General features: G+C 38.9%; 1 protein-coding gene across 2 annotated transcripts in view; it reads left to right on the top strand.

Annotated features, from left to right (window-relative positions):
* Positions 1 to 174: 174 nt before the first annotated feature.
* The window catches only part of LOC135217745 (protein abrupt-like), a 275,548-nt gene continuing 253,222 nt past the window's right edge, over positions 175 to 22,500 (top strand). The window contains exon 1 of one of the 2 annotated variants that reach the window (XM_064253749.1): positions 175 to 310. The gene's annotated coding sequence lies outside the window, so the exon portion shown is untranslated. The remainder of the gene's footprint in view (positions 311 to 22,500) is intronic. The other variant, XM_064253748.1, reaches the window with a different exon arrangement.

Here is a 22,500-nt window from a genome sequence, read left to right on the forward strand (position 1 = left end):
ATATGTATAGATGTTTCTCTTTTTCACCCAACGGATGATATATCCCAGGCCCCTTTCATTCCCTTTTCCATCACTGGCCCTCTCGTATAACCCCATCACACCACACCTGGAACTCTAGCAGAACAAGTGTGGTGCTGGAATGAACATCTGTGGTCGGGGTGGAAACACCTGTGTGACTCCAGTACTGTGGGAGCTGGGGATCTGAAACTCTCAGTCACTCTCTCGGCAGATTTACACACAGGCACACACATCATCAACCATCATCATCATCATCATTAACGTCGACACGTTGGACTACTCTGCGCGCGAGGTAAGTGATCCTTCCATTCATGTTTACGTTACGTCCTTGTGTTTTCTCGTCGACGTAGTTTATATTTATTAATGAGCATCCTAGACTTACAGAATGTGAAGTAAATAAACGTGACAGTGGTGATTTGTTGATTTCAAACATCGAAGAGACAATAGTTCTTCGGGTAACCTACGGTTATTCCGGTATTTACTTAGTTTTTTTTTTCTTTTTGCCGTTTCATGAGGGTACCGTAGCTTAAAGTGACAGTGTGAATAGAAAAGAAATACAACGGTGGATACTTGTGAAAACAGCCTGCTTTTTCGTATGAAAACGTGAGTGTCAGCCATCCAAACGTTGAGTTTAAACGTTTCACGTAGAAGTGTTGTTCATATATTAGATTGACAAGAGAGATGCATATTTTAAACACCTTGGCACAGTAAGAAGAGAGGGCAGCAATCCGAACTCATTTAATTGCTGGCAAATGTGGAAAAAGCGCGTAGGCCAGTGGTATAAAAGTAAAATGATTCTACCCTCGTAATTGCTGATTTGATGAGTCTCTCTCTCTCTCTCTCTCTCTCTCTCTCTCTCTCTCTCTCTCTCTCTCTCTCTCTCTCTCTCTCTCTCTCTCTTCATGGTTTTAAGTCATTGTGGGTTGGTCCGTGGGCGTTGTCTGCAATGGGCACGACTTTTGAGGGTATTTTGCATATTTATAATTTGAAAAAAACATCTTTTGTGAACGCCACAGATAAAATATCTGAGTTTATTACCACATTTTTCAAAGGCGTGCAGTCCTCAAATTTTTTTTTTAAATGCAAGCATTTTCATCTCATGCGTTATTGAAAAAAAACAATAAGTTTTCATGAGTGTAAATGATTTTCAAAAGATGAAATAATTTGATTGAAGTGGAATTCACATAGCGGGTGTTTAGGCCTAACTCCTGATTTTGCATTCATGGCGGGTGTTTAGGCCTATCTCCTGATTTTGCATTCATGGATGCATGTGGCTTGAGCAACAATATCGCTCCTTAACAAAGTGATCTTGGTGCTTCTCCCTCCTGTTTGCTTTTGCTTGAGGGCTTCAGTATTCAGTGGGAAGCACGAGGCATTCTCTCTCTCTCTGGGGCAACGTTGGAATGTAACATTTATGCACGATTCGTTATCTCGACCATCATTCGTCTTTAGTGTTTTCAGTCGTCAGTTTCCCCCCTTCCCCCTTCCCCCTGCTTTTAGTCTTCACCTCTCCTTCGCCAACATTAAGGGTTTTTAAGAGCTTGGATAAAATCTATCTCGGGTGAGTCATAATCTCTCTCTCTCTCTCTCTCTCTCTCTCTCTCTCTCTCTCTCTCTCTCTCTCTCTCTCTATGAATATAGCTTTGTTGCAAGGCAAACAAAAAATCGTAAATCCTTAATAGTTTAACTCTTTGAAGGGAGTGTTTTATTTTGATACCTACACGCATTGTATGACAATGGAAATGTTGCGCTCAATTATGTGCTTAGCAGTTGTGTTGTGGAAATGCTTTCATTATTCAGGTTCAGATGATCAGGTGTCTTGAGATCTTTTTCGGGCCTGAAATCAGTAAAACTTTTTCATGGAAAGTATAGGAATTCTAAATTCACTTAACAGCACTCCTTTATCATTCTAAAACCCGAATGTATTTTGGTTTTTGTATTCCTGTTATCTTCGAGTACTACGCTTATATTTTTTCTTTTTCAGATGTAAAGTTATGACGTATTTGCACGTATCTTTATTATCATTTGTTTAGAAATGATGATCCCGCGCATCTGAATATGTATTCTGCGTTTAAAGCTTCCGGTAGCTTGTTTGCAGTGCCATCTCTGCATGGGGATAGTTCTGGACAGTTTCAGTCATTTGTTTTATTTTGTTTCAAGTGCTTTGTCTTTTTGTATAGTGTAAGGTAGATTAAAAGAGTTTGTCCCTGCAAACAAATAGATGCTACTGATTTTATTTACTCTTCTATGAGGGTATGGATCGCGTTTTATGTAGAAAGTTATTTATTACCACCAAGAATGCTTTAGGTGGGGTTTTGAGGTGGCCATGGTGTGAATGAGGACACTGTAGGAGTGGACGTCAGTTTCATGTTATTTAGTATAAACGGAATTGTACAATATGCTGTCTGGTTTATTCTCATAGATATATATTTGTATGTATGTGTACATGGGCGCTCTGATTTGTATATGTGTGATATGTGTTTTATTTTCCATGTTGGAATACAAGCGTTTTCGAGTATTTTCGTACGATAAGCTCCTTTGGACACATAATTTTCATTGATAACACCAGTCTTGTGTGACATTAAAAAACCCGTTGCGTCCTTCTCGCATACATTATCATTGTAGTCTGTTTATTTATTTCATTACTGACTTATTAGTTATGTAGTGACTTGGGGTCCCTTCGCCTTATAAGGGGAACCTTTAGGAGGTTCATGCTCTCATTGCATTCTCTAATTAAGGGTAACGTAATAAGGTGTAACTCCTCCCCTCCTATTTTATCAGCAGCAGTAGGGGAGGAGGCGGATGGAAGATAGGATGAGATGCTACGCAGTGATGTAAGAGGAATTCGCCATGGGTAATGCTTATGGGACTCAGCTCATGATTTATGAGTTGACCTACAGGTGGTGCTATTATTGTTGCTGTTGTTCATGTGTTTGAGAAATACTCGCTGGGCAAATTGACCTTGCCCTGCATCCACGATTTGCCTGAACTTTACATTTCTCTCGTCTCATGAGGACACGCTCGCAACAGGTAGCCGTTTAATGGGAACAGAGAATGTAGAAGCAGTCTCCCTGTCTTTCGATATCGTTCATTATTAGAACTGCAAGATATACGTGAATCGCTATGTAAAGGAAGGGGTTTATCAACTCTGGAAGGAAATGCAGTAAATCATCATACTTCGTGATGCTGACCTAAAGTAATTCCTGTTTCAGCCATTTTTACAACTTCTAGCCCTCAGAAATGTTTTTCGTAGAGTTTTGCCGGCTCTTATTGTGGTGAACATGACAGTGATGCATGCATACAGAATATTGTCAGTGACCTCCAAGAATCGTACAGTAGTAGAGCGTCAAGCTGCTTAAAATGCATTGCATTCGTTTTATTTGTTTTAGAAGTTATAAACCGACTAGAGCACCTGTGGTCCTTTTTGATAACTTCAGTTGACTGCTATCTTTGATATTGCTTTGATTTTTCTATAATTCTTCAAAGAATGATAAATACATACACAAGAATCGTAGATTTTTTTAAATGTTACTAAAGCTTCAGTTCTTCATTTTGCCTTACATAAAGCAAGTAGTTTCGTCTGAAATGAAGGAATAGAGGTATTTTAAGGCAGTGGTCAAAGTCTGTCGATAACTTCCTGCCTGAGGTATCATAGGGATTTAATGATTCTGGTCGATGCGTCGCCTTATGTGTCGTCGGACATTCCACTTTGAGGTAGCGATATTGAGGTTATCTGGCCACTGGAACCCTGTTGAGATTCAGCAGTTCAGTGTTATCAAGCGATAATCAGAATGCGTGACTTGGTAGTTCATATTTTCATTTTAATAACCTCTTGAAGACTTAACGAGTGTTCATTAATGCGCATCAGATGTAAGAAAGCTTTGCGCAGAAGCAAAACTTCACATTTTCTGAGACCTTTGATTAAACAGGTAATGATATCTCTTCCATGCAAAAAATAGTCACTATTTTCAGGGGTGATTGGATAAAAAAATGTTGACATGACAATTTATGCGGTTAGAAAAACTGACAGGGTGTTGCTTCGTTCTCAAATCCTTTTTCTGCGTTTGCAATTCTTCCCGAGAAATATTTGCATTTTTAGATGGAAAATTTTCAATTATTAAATATTATACAAAGCACTGGTGAGACAAAAACAACTTGAAGGTGGAAAAATCATTCGACTTCGCAGCCAATATTTATTATAAGATAACCCTTAGCGAGACTTGTTGCCGGTAACCAATCGTACGGTCGATCTGTGTACATTGCTTGAAGGCAGTAACAGTGAACACGTCGTCGAATAAGGAATCAGCTAAAGGTGTAAGAGATGAGGTTGGCCTTCGGGCAAAAGCATTTTTCTTTTCTTTTGTTTTTGTCTCATGGTTATGTCACCGTCAACCCAAACACACACACACACACACACACACCACTGGTCGAGATGGGTGACCCGAATGAAGCGTCTTGTCTCGTAGAGACAGTGCTTTACTCAATGCCCCTCTCTTCCTCGGCTTTACTGTTTATGCTTTGATTGCCATTGCTTTATTAATTTTGCGCTTTACTTATTGTAAGTTTTAATCATGAACATCCTCTGTTTTCTTTATAAAGGTTCTTCTAAAGTAGAAATGATTTAATTATATATGTGTAGAATTGAGGTGTGGTAAAAGTCGTTGCTGAGCGGGATGTGGTGGCGTGTGTATGATGACTGCAAAGGCAACCAGACAAAAAAGCCTCTGCTCTTATGTAACTCTTTTACTACAACACAGGAATTCACCGCTTTGTTATTATTTCCGGAGGACAGCTGGTTCTTCAATCACGCCTCTTGAGTTTGGACAAGGTGTCCTTTTCAGAATTCTAATTGTGATGCTTTGAATGTTTGTTGTTTTTGACGCATGTAATTAATTCATAGCAAAGAAATGTTTGGTGATTAGGAGCTGCGGTCGCCTCGTTCTTATTTGTGGTTTTCAGCCTTTCCTGAAATACTTTCGTCAAAACTTATTTGCTTCAGGATTTTGTAGCTTTTGTGTAGCTGAGGGAAAACTGTTTAGTGTGTCAATATAGAAAACAGACAAATAAAATGATAAATGAATGATCCTGGAGTAAGCCTACCAACAGCGACCGTATGACGCATATACTGTAGCTTTTAGATTGCCCTTCGTTTGCCCTCCACTTGTCTGACTACGTTATACGACCAGTTTAAAGCCCCAACCAAGCTGCCTCCCACCTAACTACTTGCTTTACAGGCATAAAACTATACTAGAGCAAATTAGTCAAATTGTAAGTAGTGTGACCTTGACTCTAGGTAGTTTGAGATCTTGGGGCTACTCTACTGAGATGAATCCAGGTGATAGAAAGAAAAAAAAAAGTCAAGTCAAAACGTCACAGAAAAAGTCACATTCATCTTTTCTAGACAGTGACCCCCAAAAGGGTTTTAACCCGGTATGTATCCACCTTTGCGGCGTGATTAGTACAAGTCCCTTTGGGGGATGACCGTGAAAACATAAACAAAATACTGTAAATATCATAGAGATAATGACCCTAAGAAATATTAGCCCAGATAATGACCCCCGAAAACCCTTGGGGTCACTATCTAGGAAAGTTCCAAAATATTTTCCGTTTTATTAGCTTAATTGAAACCATAAATTATTGTGACTTTTTTCCTTGTAGCTTTTTCCTACACATAACTGTGACTTTTTCCAGTGACTTCATTACCAACCACCACTAAGATTTGGTCTATCAGTTCAGTGACAGAAGCCGCTTCTCGTTCCGATGATGTTATGACGTGACGAGGATTGGGTTAAGCAAGCTCTCGCTGGTATCTAAATTTGTTTGAATGACTGGTTTATTTAAAATTATTCGAGACTGGTAGGCTGTGAATGAGAGGGGTAAATGGTGGTGGGTGGTGACGCTGAATAGGGGCTGTCATGGGAGAGCCAACAAGACAGATGATATATATAGCGTTGCATTTGCAGCCTCGTGCATATTTCTTGAGTAGGTAACAATTAGAAAGGTAATTGAAGTGGCCCATGATTTGGAAGATAGATGGACTTCGAAGCGGGTAAGGAAATTCGAAGAAAATCAAAACTCGGAAATGGGAAAAGTTAAAGCTATCCAGGTCGAACATGTAGATGTATTTGATAAGGTGTTACTCGAAATCCTGAAAAATATTGGAAAGATTCACAGATTAAACGTAAGTTTAAATGAATCCGAACCAAAGAATAAGCATTGAAGACTTCATAGCTTAGGAGAGATCAAGGCTTTTGGGAGAATGGACAGTGCTGCATTTGGAAGACAATGGAGAACGGAGTAGATTAGGCTGCTGGAAATTCCGTGTGTCGAAAACAGGAAAGAAATGCTGTAGACCCTTGAGGGTTAGCAACTAGGAACGGAGCTTTGAATGCAGTGTGGGCATCGAAAAATAGAGTACATTTTCTAGATACCAAATTTTTAAAGCACTTAAGCTGGCAGGAAGTGTCCATTGACATTTGGCTATATATATATATATATATATATATATATATATATATATATATATATATATACATATATATATATATATATATATATATATATATATATTATATATATATATATATATATATATATATTAATTGTGTGTGGAGAGAGAGAGAGAGAGAGAGAGAGAGAGAGGGGTGAACAGAATTCCGAGTAAGAATATTTTCAAGCTTACCAAAGAGACATAGAGGTCTGAGAGAAACAAGGAAGAAAATTGTCAGATAATAGATGCTAGACGAAAAGCAAGGGATCTATATATAAATTTGCTAGAGATGAGGCTGTTTTTAATGGGTTATTAGGAATTTACTCTCATTTGATAGCTAAAAATGGATTTTGGGAACATTGAGATAGGAATTAAGAAGCAGAACAAGAATTTCGAAAGAGTTAGGTGAATGAAAGTAAGGACATTTTTAAGACAACTTTGTAATTAAAAGTAAGGCGGGAATTTTGAAGCAGGGTCGCTTCCCAAAGGCATCCAAATACTGAATATTGGATAGAGAAACCTAAGATGTGAAAAGTATAAATAACTTGGTATTCCAGTGCTGTAGGAACGGACGAAAATTCTATATATGCCTCAAGATTACCATTTCTTGGAAAGGTGAGGCTGGCTGCGTACACGAGAGAGAGAGAGAGAGAGAGAGAGAGAGAGAGAGAGAGAGAGAACTTTGTTTGGAAAGGTCCGAAAAAGATGAGAATGTAGCTTATTTTCTGGCCGAGTTGTAAACTTTGCGTCATTAGGAAAGAGCTGCATTATAAAGAAAAAAGCAATGTAAAAAGCAGGATTAAAACTCCCCGGGATGTTTGTGAAAGCAAGCGTCGCCGTTGATAATGTATTCGTAAAAGTAAACCAGTACTTTTCCATTAACCATAGGCCAGTTAGAAACATCTGTCGTTAGTTTAAGGAACTCCATAATGAATGAGCAAACAAGAAGTGCTAAGGGCAAGTTTGGTCAGAAAACGGAGGTTTGATCAATAACGGCGTAACTGCTGCTGGTTTTTTTTTTCTTTTCTTTTCTGAGAACGGAAAATGTAGATACGGATGTAGCTATTAATGAGCACGAGTCAAAGGAATTGTTAATAATACACTTGATTAAGGTTTGACTTGAAAACTTTCCATTGTGCCAGTTCATTGCAGTAGTTATAGGTATTTGAACTTTAGAATTATATTGATCTCGTCTGGAAATTCATTTTTCTACGATGACAGAACTTATAACCCCCTTCAGTGTAGATTGATATACGAAGTTTTTCAAGTTCACGCATTGATAATAAGAGAAATATTTTTAAACAAAGTGGCAGCTACGTTGCATACAAATCTATGGGACGCCTGGATAGCTAACGTTGAATCGAGGAGAACTATATACTCCTGCGCTGGTCTGCGTTAATGAAGCCACTGTCCGGGAAAAGTGACGACTATTATATATGATCTAATTTAGTGACGCGATTTATTAGCCCAGCTTGTTTGGGTCATCTTTAAAAATGAAATGAAGAGAAGGCGTGAAATGTGAAGAATCGTCTGAGACGCAATAAGGATGAAAGACCATTAAAAAGGGACTTCTTGTAAACAGGCAACCACAACAAGTCTCTCTAACCGGATTTGACTTCGCTTGCATTCTTTTCAAACCGGCAGACGATGGCCGAGTTGGTGGAAGGTGTTTGGCGGATGGAAGGGGGCAGGGGGCAGGGGCTCTTTGAGTAGAGCTAGGGGTAAATATCCCCGTCTCCCTTCCCTACATACCCCCCAAACTGTCTAATCACTGCCCACCGAAACCCTCCCCTCCCTCCCTTCATCGCCCATACACCCGCCGCGGCTCATGCAACTTCCCTCCAGTCATGCACGTTGCTCGCTCCTTCTCTCTCTCTCTCTCTCTCTCTCTCTCTCTCTCTCTCTCTCTCTCTACATGTATTTATTTATTTTTACTGATTTCTTCGTTGTTTGTGTCGTATCTTGTACATTCACACATGCAAATGTAATGCGGGTGTGACATTATCGACCTTCTTGCTGGGCCAATTAAATCGACCTGGCTGTTCCTCCCTAGATGGTTTAATGACCTCTCCTCGACAACTCACCCCCTCCCCCGCCCCCGTCCCCGTCCTAATTCCCCATCCCATACACCTGTCACTACAAGCAATCCGGCTTCTCCCGCCTGCCCCCTGCCCCTGCCCCCTCCATGTGCCATTACTGGCTCTACCAGCCATCTCTCTCTCACTCACCACCTCCCATACTTCCTCCAACTCTTTACCCTCCTCCCACACCTTCACCCCCGACCACCTCCCTATCCATTTCTCCTTCCTTACTCCCCTTCACCCCCTTTCCAACCTCAGGTGTGTGTGTTTGTATACGTACGTTTGTGTGTGTGCGTGTGTGTGTGCGTGCTTGTGATGTGGCTGAAAGACGTTGGGGGGTGAGTTAGTGTAAGGGGGCAATGATCGCTGTATGTGCGTAGTTTGTTATTCTTCTCCACCATTGAGGGGGACAGATAGGGGGAGAGGTGAAGGCAGGCGAGCGGGGAAGGAAAACAATTGCGATAAAAGGAGGAATCAGAGGGGAAGAAGGTACTAGGTGCAGCAGCAGAAGCAGTGTTTGCGAATGTTACTAAGGTTACCAGCTCATATTCAAAGGTAATTGTTGTTACTATGTTACCAATTAATCATTTCTTTCTCTTTCTAATCATTTGCGGCAACTATTATAAACCTCTTCAATCCCGAATTTTGGGGCTGTGAATAATGAAAAGTTACGGAAGTCACTCGGCGAGTTCCTCCCTCCCTCCCTCAGTCGATATTATTAAGAGTGGTTATTTCGGAGACTAACAGAGATGACTAACCCTCTCCACGGTTTATTTTGTCATTTGGCTCAATTCTTGGACGACTATTAATTAAACGACTTCTCTGTATGGGGAAGCGAAGGAGGCACAAGATAAGCCTTGAACAACAACAGTCTTCTGATAATGTGATCGTGATGATGTCATTGCTCCTTTGGCTGATCTCCCTGACTTCTTGCCCTCTAGGAATGCCTGCCCGCGTCGCAGAACACCACAATAAACAATGTTTGAGTTAGCCTCTGGAACTCTGTGCTGTGAGGTATACATACATACATACACACACACACACACACACACACACACACACACACACACATATATATATATATATATATATATATATATATATATATATATATTTATATAGGTATATATTAAGAATGATTAAAGTAGCTCAGAATATAAGTAAATTCGTTGAAAAGTCGCACATTTACCATTTATTAATTGAAACTTGTATGAAAGATTTCTTAAGTCCGTCAGGAAAAATTACTTTCTTTTCAGTTTCTCTCTCTCTCTCTCTCTCCTCTCGCTCTCTCCTCTCTCTCTCTCTCTCCTATATATATATATAACCTATAATATATATAAGATATATATATATAGTATATATATATATATATATATATATGTGTGTGTGTGTGTGTGTGTGTATAATGTGTGTGTATGTATATATATATATATATTATATATATATATATATATATATATATATATATATATATATATAATGTTATCGATTACCAGCAAAATCACCTAAATTCAGTACATCCGGAGAGGCTCCGCTCATCTTGAGAATTGTCACGGCCTCTCTCTGTGCTCTGTGATTGATGTTTAACTTTCTGACAGAAGGGAGTCGGCATAATGCATGTAGTTGTGTGTGTCTCCGTCCGTTTATTAATATGTATGCGTTTCTGTCTGAAGTCATGTTTGTGTTTTGTAACTTTCGTGTTGCGTTGTGTTATGTATGCGATGATCAGCATATCTTTGTTCTATCAGTCTACAGCCTCTGGTTTTACTACTTTGTTCGTTGGGTCTCATTAACATCATATCTCATTATCAGGCTTTGTACTTTATCATTCTGTTCCAACACTGCAGTTTACTAAGTGATTTGTAAATGATAGCTATTATTATTATTGTTATTGTTATTGTTATTATTATTATTATTATTATTATTATTATTATTATTATTATTGTTGTTGTTGTTGTTGTTGTTGTACAGCATTATAAATTGTCAGTTTGTAAGCATTCATTTTCATTATTATTATTATTATTATTATTATTATTATTATATTTCTTTTTTATGTCCATTTTTTTTTTACAAATTCACAGCAGCGTGATTACAAATCGATTCACTATTTAAAGATATTTAACGTTTAGTGGTGATATTTTTGGCGTTGTTTATACCAGAGTTATCACGTCTGCTTGCGGAAGAGAAGCCGTTAGGCGCTGATAGATTTAGCTTTTAACATGTGCTTAATAGGTAGGGTGACGATACTTCCCCCTTTGCGAGGGACTCTACCTCATTTCGAATCTCTGTCCCCCCAAAAATCACTACCTTTAAGGAATTTTTCCGCCATGTGTCTCCCATTGCATATGCAAATCGCAATAAGTTGCTAATTGTTCAAAGATGAAGAGTTACGATAGTTTTCTCGATATCTCTAAGGTTCTTGCACCAGCATAGGGGTTAATGTATATAATTTTTTTCCATTTGTTTTTTTCTTTTCTTAGAATCATTTCTCTTAGTTTCCCTTTTATGCTATCAAAGCATATATTTTACTGTGAAAGTAACACTTGCTCTGAATATAATACTGACTGAAGCATACTTTGATTTACTCAAATGCTGGTATATATATGTATGTATATATATATTATATATATATATATATATATATATATATATATATATATAACGATCTATATATATTTTTTTTAGATTAAATCCCATATGTGAAGACTCATGATGGAAAGGTCAAACAGGTGCAATTCTGTGATTCTCTCCTCTCTCTCTCTCTCTCCTCTCTCTCTCTCTCTCTCTCTCTCTCACATACACACACAGACATATTATATATATATATATATATATATATATATATATATATATATATATGTATATATATATTTAAAGGGTTATGCTTAAGCATAGCATATGCGTTCTTGCTAATTTGTACGGGTATCCCCTTTTTACATCTCGAATAGATGGACAACCTGTGTATAGGTGAGTCTTTTATTTGTTCTTTACTATCGTTGGTAGTTATACTTGTGACCCCCCAGTTTACGTCCGATTTGTCGCCCCAGCGGCAGCAGCAAAAAATTGAGAGAGAGAAGAGAGAGAGAGAGAGAGAATAGCATTAATTTCTGAGAACTTAATAAAATGGCTGCTGATGTAGCTGCATATCCGCGACTTCTTGTAGTGGCAGAGCAGCCCACTTTCAGACATCGATTGCATGATTGAGCGCGAGTTAAAGCTCATTGCGCCTTTGATGCCCTATTCAACGACACAGAATTTAGGCCGGGATTGATCGCCCAAAAGCTCATCTTCCTAAATAAGCTCTCTCTCTCTCTCTCTCTCTCTCTCTCTCTCCTCTCTCTCTCTCTCTCTCTCTCTCTTTGTAGATACAGAAATCCTCTGATACTTAGAGGTCCGTGCTAGAGACGATGCTGACTTTTGAAACCCTGTGATTTCAATATTTATTCCATCATTACGCAAAGAGAAATGGAAATGACTGTCTAACCTTCACCTCATTAAACAGATATATAGAAATTATATACAGATTAGATATCCTGACTGCTTCTTTGCATACCAGACGAACTAGACAAAAGAAGTATTTTTTAAAGTTTTATCGTACATAGAGTTCATGTAATGGTGTGCCATAGCCAGGTATTGACTGATCTCCCTTTTTATTTTGAAGTGTTCGTTTCATAAGGCTCAGAGAGCATATATGTCCAACAAAGATTTAACGTTTCAAAACGAAGGAAAGACCTGGTAAAATCGTTTTGACCCTATCTATCTATCCTCAGGATTTTAGAAATCGGCATCAGTTTTTGTAGTGAAGTAGTCTTATCCGAGGCCCCTTTGGAAACGAGAGTGAGGCCTTGACAAGAAATCGCCCTGAAATGTTGTTTCATTTTTTCCTTATTCACAAACCGGTCGTTTTCGATACCCGTGGAGGTCAAGCTTTTTTTGTTGGTTTCTGACGGCGATAACTTGAAGTCAATGAATCATATAACATTGCTCGCAGGGATTCTCTTGGGATGAGATGGTACGAGAATGGAAAGGTGTGTTTTAGGGGGATGCAGGGGGATTACCAAGAACTTAAATCCGCTTTAGGGAGGGGGGGGGGGGGGGAATGGCTCCCTGGTTTGGCTTCTGCGTCCTCAATCCGTTTCTCATGAAGTCCTACTGCTTTTTTTTCCACATCTGGTGACGTTTGTGAGTGCCTGTATCGTCATCTGTCATATACACAAACATTCACGTGACGATATGTTGAAATAAAATGTGCTGTATTCGGTTATTCTTCTGAGGACTGAGTACCTTTCTGTGCTCAAAGCTTTTTTCGGAGGCTACAATACATATACGTTTGTCTGAGGTTTGACTCTGAAATTTATTTGTTTTCCAGTATACTTTACGCATACCGCGTTCGGGTCGCTTGTTATGCTGTTATGCTCTATCAATAAACTGTTTCTTCGGCTTCTGTGTATAACAGCTTTTATGTAGTCGAAGAACTGGCCTTTCTTTATCGTATAGAATTCTTCGCTATCTCCTACGTCTCTCATTTGCGCATGACAATGGCGTTGCGGGCAACACTTGTTTATAATTCTCCATTGGCTACCTTGCCGACGCTCAGTATTGTAACTCATTCAGTTAAGTAGTATTAGAGACAAAATGTCTTTCTGCCTCTTTATCTCTCTTATCGTTTATACACAAGTATTTATCAAAACATTGACCCCTTCTTTGTGAGAGAGAAGAAAAAAAAAAGTAGCGCCAGTCTACATACACCACCACCGGCAGCTCCATATTCATCACTTAGTTGTGGAAGAATCCTTTGTGCTGTTAAACCCCTGAGCACTACCCTCTTACAGATTATATAGAAGGTTCATCAGCAAAGATACGAACCCCCTGTACACACTGCGGAATTCACAAATAAGTCGGACGTACTTTTACACCTGCTAGTGTCAGGTCCTTCCTTTCCAGTACCTCTTTCAACCAGTCTTGCAACCCTTTTTAGTTCTCCTTTTCCTTTTTCCCCTTACAGTTGTGCACTTTTTCACCAACTTATTACCTTCCTTTCTTACCACTTGACTTAACCACCCAAAATACTCTCATTCATCTTCTCTACTGTACTGTTTTACTACCACTACATATTTACATTTCTTACCCTCTCTTTCCTTTTCTGTGGCATGTAGTACTATACAAACGATTCATATCAACAGTTTCACCCTCTTTTTTGTTTCACACACACTCAGCATCCATACTTTACTCCCATAAAGGAGAGTTGCCTCAACAATCCCTTCATGCGTTCTTCCCGCCATGGCCTCATAGATGATTCAAATCTCTTCAGAACCTCACGCACACATTTTCCTCACTTCACATTATTTTGTGACTGCCTCTTCTCACGTCCTGCTATCGTCCATTAGGCATACTCAGCAGGCTTCAGTTCAATACAAATATGAGGTATCGTCCGGTGTATATTTTTCCGCTTTCAGAGTGCATTTTTAGATATTTTAAGCGTTTGTTTGAGATGTGCTTGAATGTCCAAATTAGAAATTAAATAGAAAATAGCATTCTTTGATTATCACACAGTATTGTATACAAGTTTCTTATAATGTTTTATTTGTAGAACGGTTTTATTTTTAAAAAATTTGTGTTTTATTTGTTTTCGACGACGACTTGCTGTTCCTGGAAAATGGACGTTCTTCGAGCATTCGCTGTTTCGCTGTAGTGTTTGCGTTGCGTTATGCAGAGAGAGAGAGAGAGAGAGAGAGAGAGAGAGAGAGAGAGAGAGAGAGAGAGAGAGAGAGAGAGTTTTGATTGATAATGCGCTAAGCAACAAGTGTTACCAATGGCCCAGAGGCAAAAGATTGCCTGAATCCTCGGCGTGCGGTTACGTAAGCAGCAGGAGCAACATGAGGCTTGCTGCTCATGACGCAGCAATGACATTGACGTAGCTGCTTGCAAGTCATGGAGCATAGAGAGAGAGAGAGAGAGAGAGAGAGAGAGAGAGAGAGAGAGAGAGGCGTCGACAAAACGGCAGCAGAGGCTAGAGCGGCAGCAGAAGCAGAAGCAGCAGTTAGGAGGCTAATGACCGTAGTAGTTGTCGGGGCAGGAAGACCGCGCCAGCGTATATATTGCAAAAGGGGGATGGGGAGACTTGGGATAGGGGAACATGTTTTTCAAACCATGGCAGGGATATTAGCATTTTGCCTTGAGCAACAGATGTGATTGCTGAACTTGCAACCTCTGTTATTTTCTCATTTTGAACCGTGAGATTTGAAGAAGTTGTAGTACCGCTATTTAGCAAACGAGAAGGAATGTCGAAAATGTAGTATATGGGTTAGACCCCCTTGGAGATCCCAGAAGAAACCTAGGTTATTTTCATTCCTAGCTGTACCTCCCTGTAGGCAGAGATGTGAATTCAGACGTGAGGAGTCAAACAGCGCGAGATGGGGCATTCAAACGAGCAGCAGTCATTAAAATTCAAGAAGTAGTGATTTCGTTACCACTAAGAAGAATAGAATGGCAGGCTGTGGCCCGAATTTCGGAACGAAAACAGAGAAGGAAATAGCGGTTTCGGTGCTGTAAGCGTCGGGGTTGGTCGCCAAAGACGACGTAGCATAAGAGTGATATGAGTTGGTGTTGTGGATTTTAGGAGACGCGGCAACCATAGAAGCGGCAGTGCATGAGAGAGAGAGAGAGAGAGAGAGAGAGAGAGAGCCACTCCAGAGACAAACGCCACTTGGAGAAACTCGTCTCTTCCTAGTAGTAGAAGCGGGTAGGACGACATTGCTAAAGGAAGACGCAAAAAACTGTAATGCGATGAGCGGAGAGAGAGAGAGAGAGAGAGAGAGAGAGAGAGAGAGAGAGAGATGCGGGGGGGGGGGGGGGGGGGGATGATAGCGATGCTTGTTATGCGCCAAGGTCGGACATTAACCGCAGACATGTTATTATGTAAGGTATGGCCAGCGGAGCAGCGCAGGCCGCTTCTCAACTCACTCCAAGTCTCCTTTATCATTTGTCGTTATCTGCTTTCAACGTTCATTGGGCGTTCGTGACTGTCTAACATTTTATCAGCAATTTGGCGTTTTATATGATGGTAGTTGTAGTCACTCCTTTCTATTGTTATCATTGCTATTGATGTCCCTTTTTTTATTCAAGAGAGTGTTTTTATGGTTCAGTTCATAGAACATTTCAACTTTCTGTCAAAGTTGATTAGCTTAGCTCATAGCTTTGTTTGCTGTATAAATATCTGTTTGCAGTTCCAGAAGAGTCCACGAATTGTCACACACACACACACACACACACACACACACACATATATATATTTATTATTAATATATATATATAATAATATATAATAATATATTATATATATATATATATATATATATATCATATATATATATATATATATATATATATATATATATATATATATATATAATATATATATATATATATATATATATATAATACGTATATACAGTGATAGTGAGATATTTAATAAATGTTAGCATGATATTTTCATAGAAGTGTGTGGGTGAGTGTGTATGGTTGTGCATGGTTGGCTCTCATTCACAAAATTCTTGGTTTAGTTCTATCCCAACAGTTAACCCACCATCGACTGCCGATAGATAAATGGATATATTCGGTTAGTGACATTATGGGCTAAGGAAGAGTGTTTAAGTAAAACGAAAAAGGTTGTGCAGTTTTAATGAATAAGATGTCAGTGCTCAGCGTACGTAGCGTTTGTTCGATAGTAGCGTTATCACTTGCCATTAAAAATTTTATCCAGCTGACGTACACAACATGTGCTGCTATAATTGTTTCTTTGTATTATTGGTTAATGTGTTCTGCATGTGATCATAATTAGAGTATGCTGTCTTTGTAGACTGAAGAAGTTAATGATTAAGAAAGGAATAACAAGTTCCTCGGAGAAATTGTCCCTTTGGCGTAGTTCCTCTGATAGTTATTTATGAAGTGACTGCGCCCCATGGCGTCTTACCCTGTGTGTTCGTTGACACGGTATCGCTTCGAATACCTGCCTGGCCGTGCAGCCTGAGTGCTGTTGGCAGGTGATTGAACTGGCGTTTGTGTTTCTCTGAGGCAAGAGCAACAGATGCATCATAATTAGCACTTGCCGTGCGCCGTCTTCATCTAACGAATAGTGTCTTAAGCTCTCCATCCATTGCCAATAGTTAGCTTGATTCAGTGCTTTTAGCTGATGTTCATTTTTTTCTCTACAGGGTGCCATTTTTGTAGTTATTTCATCAAGCTGGTTCCGCGGTTGCTTGAAGCGTAGCATTAGTGTACGCGTAATATATTCTTATTTCTTTTACCTCTAAAAGAACACCTGTAATCAACACATGACCACAACCTTTCACACCTGTGTATGTATGAACCATCATAGTATCCACACACACTTGCAGAGGACCGTTTCCACACGCACTTCGAAGAATAAGTTGAAATCCTCTACGTCACACCGCCACGTCAGAGATCAAAGCTCATTTTTCGTTAATATTTTCTTTGCGATTAAATCCATGGGGCGTTTAAGTTTTTGGCCCCGAAACCATTCAGTGACTGACTGCTTCTACTCTGTCAAGTCGACAGATCACTTTTGATATGGCGAGGGAGGTGGGGGCGAAAATTCGAAAGGTGAAAAATTTAATCATTTCAAATTCAGTCAGGAATTCTCCAGCTCTGGATTTGTAGCCCGTCTCACATAGGATCAAAAGTACATTGACCTCGGAAATTGCACTCCCAAATGCGTAGTAATGCGTTACGTGACGTGAGTGTTTATGCTCAGACTTGTAAGTCTGGAATGTTCGAAAGCGAAAATGTGAACACACTAATATTTGATCCAACGTTTTCACAACAGTCTTAGGACATTGATCGAATGTTTTTCCAAGTTTGAAACGTTTCTGTGACTGTTCGTTTAATGTGACCATTGCATAATGGTACTGTTGGAGTTGTAATTATTATTAGATAAAACTGGAATGTCTTATTAAACATCGATACGTGCGCTGTCTTGACTTTACTTGTTGCCTTCGTAATTTTTTCCGCCCTAATAAACCATCAATTATGTTTGAATTACCTGCTCATGCTGCTCATATTTATTATAGTTTAGAAATCCCGTTAATTCTGTAAAATAAAATAGATCATCACGTTTCAATTTTACATATTAAAGTAATGGGTGGTTTTAAAGACTTTAAATTGCATATATTAATTTCTGTATAAAATAACGTGTTGCTTCGTTATAACATTACACTACCTTTCGTTAATAAGAAATAAAAGAGAAACGTCATGAGATCTGACAAGTTCTTGTGCTTGTTACGTAGTTGTAAATTGATAGCGTTATCGTCTACTCTATAGAGAGTGGTTACGTAAGTATGAGATAAGCTTTGGCTGGTGTATGTTTGTCTGAATAGAAATTATACAACAAATTGACGGGCCGTTTCAAAGCAGTCAGGTGTTTGATCAAACGATAAATGTGTAAATTACCTTGAACGTCATTTACTGTACTGCATAAATTAGTTGGCCGGGATCCTGTTTGCTGACTTATCTTGATATAGAACGGAGATACTAGGGTAATGAAATGAAACAATGCGTTCAGTGTTGCAATGCATATTATTTTTACTTATTTTTGAGCGTTGTTAACTTGTTCCGCGTATGCGTTCACTGGCCGGTTGAAGAGTGTAGCGAATATCCTGGCCTACATATTTACTAAAGTTTTATTTTATTTTATTTTATTTTTTTCCCCAAGAATACAAATCATGACTTATATCACTGTAACAGGATTTTATGCTTTTTTTTTTGTCCATTGTACATTGGAATGCGATATCCCAGGTGCTTTTATTAGTGAAGCACTTTATTCGAAGGGATTGTTGCTGTGATCTAGTTTTCGTGAACAGATTTAGGGCGTCCTTACTCTTCCTGACATAAGTATAGCGTCGGTGATAACATATTTCATGGGTACCTACCTTGCCTTCTTAATTAATGGAAAGCTTATAGTGATTAGGATCGAAGCTGATTAGGATTAGTTTCGCTGATTGATCAGGGTGCTAATGTACGCAGCATATAATTGATTTTTTTTATTTTGCTTTATACCGAAGATTGTCACAACTGCTGCTAAACCAGTTTTATAGAACTTTCAGTCTTAAAACAATCATGAATTCAATGGTTCTGTAATGGCTTTGTTCTAAAAGATGATATGTTGCCATTTCCACGTCATTAAATTTTATTTTTCATTTTGAGAATGTAGTAGGTGATTTTATAACGTCGTTATTTGTTAGAGTTAACCCGTGATACTATGGTTTGTGATTATCTGTAACTTTATTTTATCGCCCTAGTTTACATGCCAGTAGTACTCAGTTGTCAAAATCGAGAAATTGCGATTATTAGCAATGTAGTATACAAGTATATATATATATATATATATATATATATATCTATATATATATATATATATATATATATATATATATATAGTATATATATAGAGTATAGAGAGAGAGAGAGAGAGAGAGAGAGAGAGAGAGAGAGAGAGAGAGAGAGAGAGAGAATACACCAGGCTTTCGTTCGCGAGATATAACATAGCACTTAAAAGATAGCGATGATAAATATCCAGAGGTAAAACATGCAGGCATAGATTTCCTTGTGTGGTCTGCTTAATGCACTGCTTCTATTTGAGATTTCCATCTCCAGAAAATGTTCCTAATTTTCATTTTTGCCTGAAATATCCTTTGTTTCTGATTCCTGGAAGGTCACTTTTATCAGTTGTAATAATATGACAGCTACCCTTCATAGAAATACACAGCTAGACGTCCTCCTATCAAAAGTGACTGAAACTAAGACGAGGAAATGTAGAAAACGAAAACCTAGATACATATGCAAGAAGCAGTAATCTGCTCGCCCACAATGCCCCTTCCTATCTGTATCTCAGATTTTGGATGTTTACTCATCTTCAACTATTCAGTTGTTCCCCTGCAAACTTCTGCTTTCCCCATAGGTAGGCAGTAATAGACTGAACGCTACAGCCTTTCCCTCGCCTCACCTCTTGTCACTTTTTGAAGCTCCGCGTTCCAGTTTCTCTTTCTTGTGTGAATTCGGTCTGATTCCCCTGCCTGGTGTTACCTCTAACAACATCTGCAGTTTTATCAGCAAACCCGAGACAGCTCATGTATATATATATATATATATATATATATATATATATATATATATATATATATATGTGTGTGTGTGTGTGTGTGTGTGTGTGTGTGTGTGTGTGTGTGTGTGTGTGTGTACATACAACGGGGTGGGAGTAGTAGGGGTTGTGTGTACTCTTTCATCGTTACAATCTGTATATCCTTAAAGTGAAGTGGGAAAAATTGTTATAATTCATGTTAAGTAAGCGAGGGAGCCTTAAAAGCAATTGCCTAGAATACGGATTGACTGGTGTGAGCGTTTGAAATTTATCTGTGATTTTGATTAAGACCGCTTCGTTAATATTGTGAGTTATCAGGGAAACGTTTGAGGTGATTTCTCACTCTGTACGTTTTGAGGCCTTGGCATTCGAATGGGATTGGAATTGAATTGTAAGTACTCCATGAAAGCATGAAAGAGTATGAAATATTTGCAAAATCACTTTGGCCGCTGTATAGTAACACTTGCAGAATACAGCAGATTTTGCAATGAGATCATGCATTCGTAAATATACGAATATTGTAGAGCGGAAATAATATTTTGGGAATCAAGTATCGTCACTCACAATGTAACACTTGCTGTTATGAAGCAGAAGACTAGTATTCAGTTGGCATTATGTTTGAATAAGACAGTATTCAGGTTTCGTAACAGCGTGTGCATGCGCGAGGTGTATATTAAGTTGTAGAAAATGCTTGCATTTTGGAGATCCGGATAGACAGAGATACGTCCATGTCTGCAAAAACATAACGAGAGATAATACCCTTATTAAAAGTGCCTGTAACGACACCTTTTGCGAGGAATCCGATGGCGGAAACGACAACGTGGTTGCATCCCGACAATGCAAAATGAGATGAGTGGAGGCGAGGAGGAGGAGGAGGAGGAGAAGAAGAACTCGTGAGTCATGATGGAATAATGCAGTTGTGTCATTCAGCTTTCGACGAGAAATGAGCCAGTTCTCTTGACACTATCATTGGAGTTAGGTACATCATTTTCGTACAGCGCCTGCATTTTCATTTTTCAATAGATTATGTATATCAATTTTTTATGTATTGACGTAATTCTTCTGTATGCTTACGCTCTTAAATAATAGTAGTATTAATATAATAATAACAATATGCATATGATGCATTGGGGATTCTGGCTGTTATCGTAATAGTTAAGAGTCTTTTGAGTTCATTCATTTCGTTTCCTCTTTAGATCAGAGATGTTTTTCAGGCTGCAGTCGATGGCACCGTAGGTTGGCTTCTGTTGAGTTTACCAGTCATCACTTCACGTAGTGCAAGGTTGATAGCTAGATGCCCTCGCGCAGTCGTTTTGTGTTGTAGCTGCAGAAACTTACTGTGGATTAAGATGTTCCAGCAGCAGAATAATAAGTCCGGTGAATACAAAACATGAGGGTTACCCATGCTAAGATGAGAGAGAATCATTTAGTAGGCGGTGTGCATATTTTATTTAACCGAATGCAGTATCTCCCAGGAAATAATATTCTCTCTCTCTCTCTCTCTCTCTCTCTCTCTCTCTCTCTCTCTCTCTCTCTCTCTCTCTCTCTCTCTCTCTCTGTAACGAAGCCCCAATGCCTGAGAGCCAATTCAGAAAACTAAAGACTACAGTGTGAAAAGAATTTGTCGTGACAAATCCTGTTCCTGCATTTGCAATACACTGCAATACATAGCGTCCATCTTGTCTGTGACTGTGTGAATCAGGCTATTTTAAATATTACTGTGTTGACTTGCAAAGGAAGTAGAACACCTACTATTGTTAAGTTAAACGCGCTCTCACTCGTTGGAGAGTGGGGCGGCCGATGGGGGGAGGGGGTAGCAGGAGATGGAGAGGAAAGGATGGGAGGAGAGGAATAAGTGCTGTAGGTCTGTGGCCAGATGGAGGAAATGGGGAGACGGAGGGTTTGGTGGCTTTTTGGGGGATGGGGGAGGGGTTGGCCACGATTAATAAGGCAGGGTTGGAAGTGTTTTCATTCATCTCTCTCTCTCTCTCTCTCTCTCTCTCTCTCTCTCTCGTGTTTTTAAGGGGATGTTCACTAGCACATACGCATCCCCAAGCCACGTGCGTTGACCCGTGTGTCACCACTCATTGCATTTCATTCATTCATTCATTCTGTAGGATATGCAGCCTGAAAGTGGTGATGTACCACAGCGTCATATTCCACATTCACCGTTTGAAATACCTGCATTGTTTATAATTACCTGCGAATTTGTACTGATTTCTTGGATATTTTCCGCTTACGCCCTTTTGTTTAAATAACAGAGCACATTACATTCTAGGCAAACGTGTGTGGATAATGGCAATGTTTATGCAGTCGGTAAAGAAATATTTTCGAGAAACCAAATTTGAACCAGCGGTCATACATTATGGAGATCCGCAAATAACTCTGGTGATGCTGCGCGCACATCAGGTGAAGGACATTGTTGTCGTTATGTTCATATTTTTCGTCAGATTTGCACCCTTCTTTAGTAATCATTATATTTTCCTCGTATAAACGTTAGACGTGATTCGACATGCTTAGTGTAACGCGTTTGTATTTCCCAAATATATACATAATTTATAATTATATATGTATATATATATATATATATATATATATATATATATATTTATATACATATATATATATAATGTATCGTAGTTGTATTTGTGTTTAGTAAGTTATAGTAAACGTTTAGTACGCTGCATTTTAAAAGGCCATTTCTATCGTGCTATACCAGTTGGGGGAAGTTCATTGAACTGTTACGAGTCTGAAAC

Source organism: Macrobrachium nipponense, chromosome 7 (genome assembly GCF_015104395.2).
Source record: "Macrobrachium nipponense isolate FS-2020 chromosome 7, ASM1510439v2, whole genome shotgun sequence".
Taxonomy (NCBI): Eukaryota; Metazoa; Arthropoda; class Malacostraca; order Decapoda; family Palaemonidae; genus Macrobrachium; species Macrobrachium nipponense.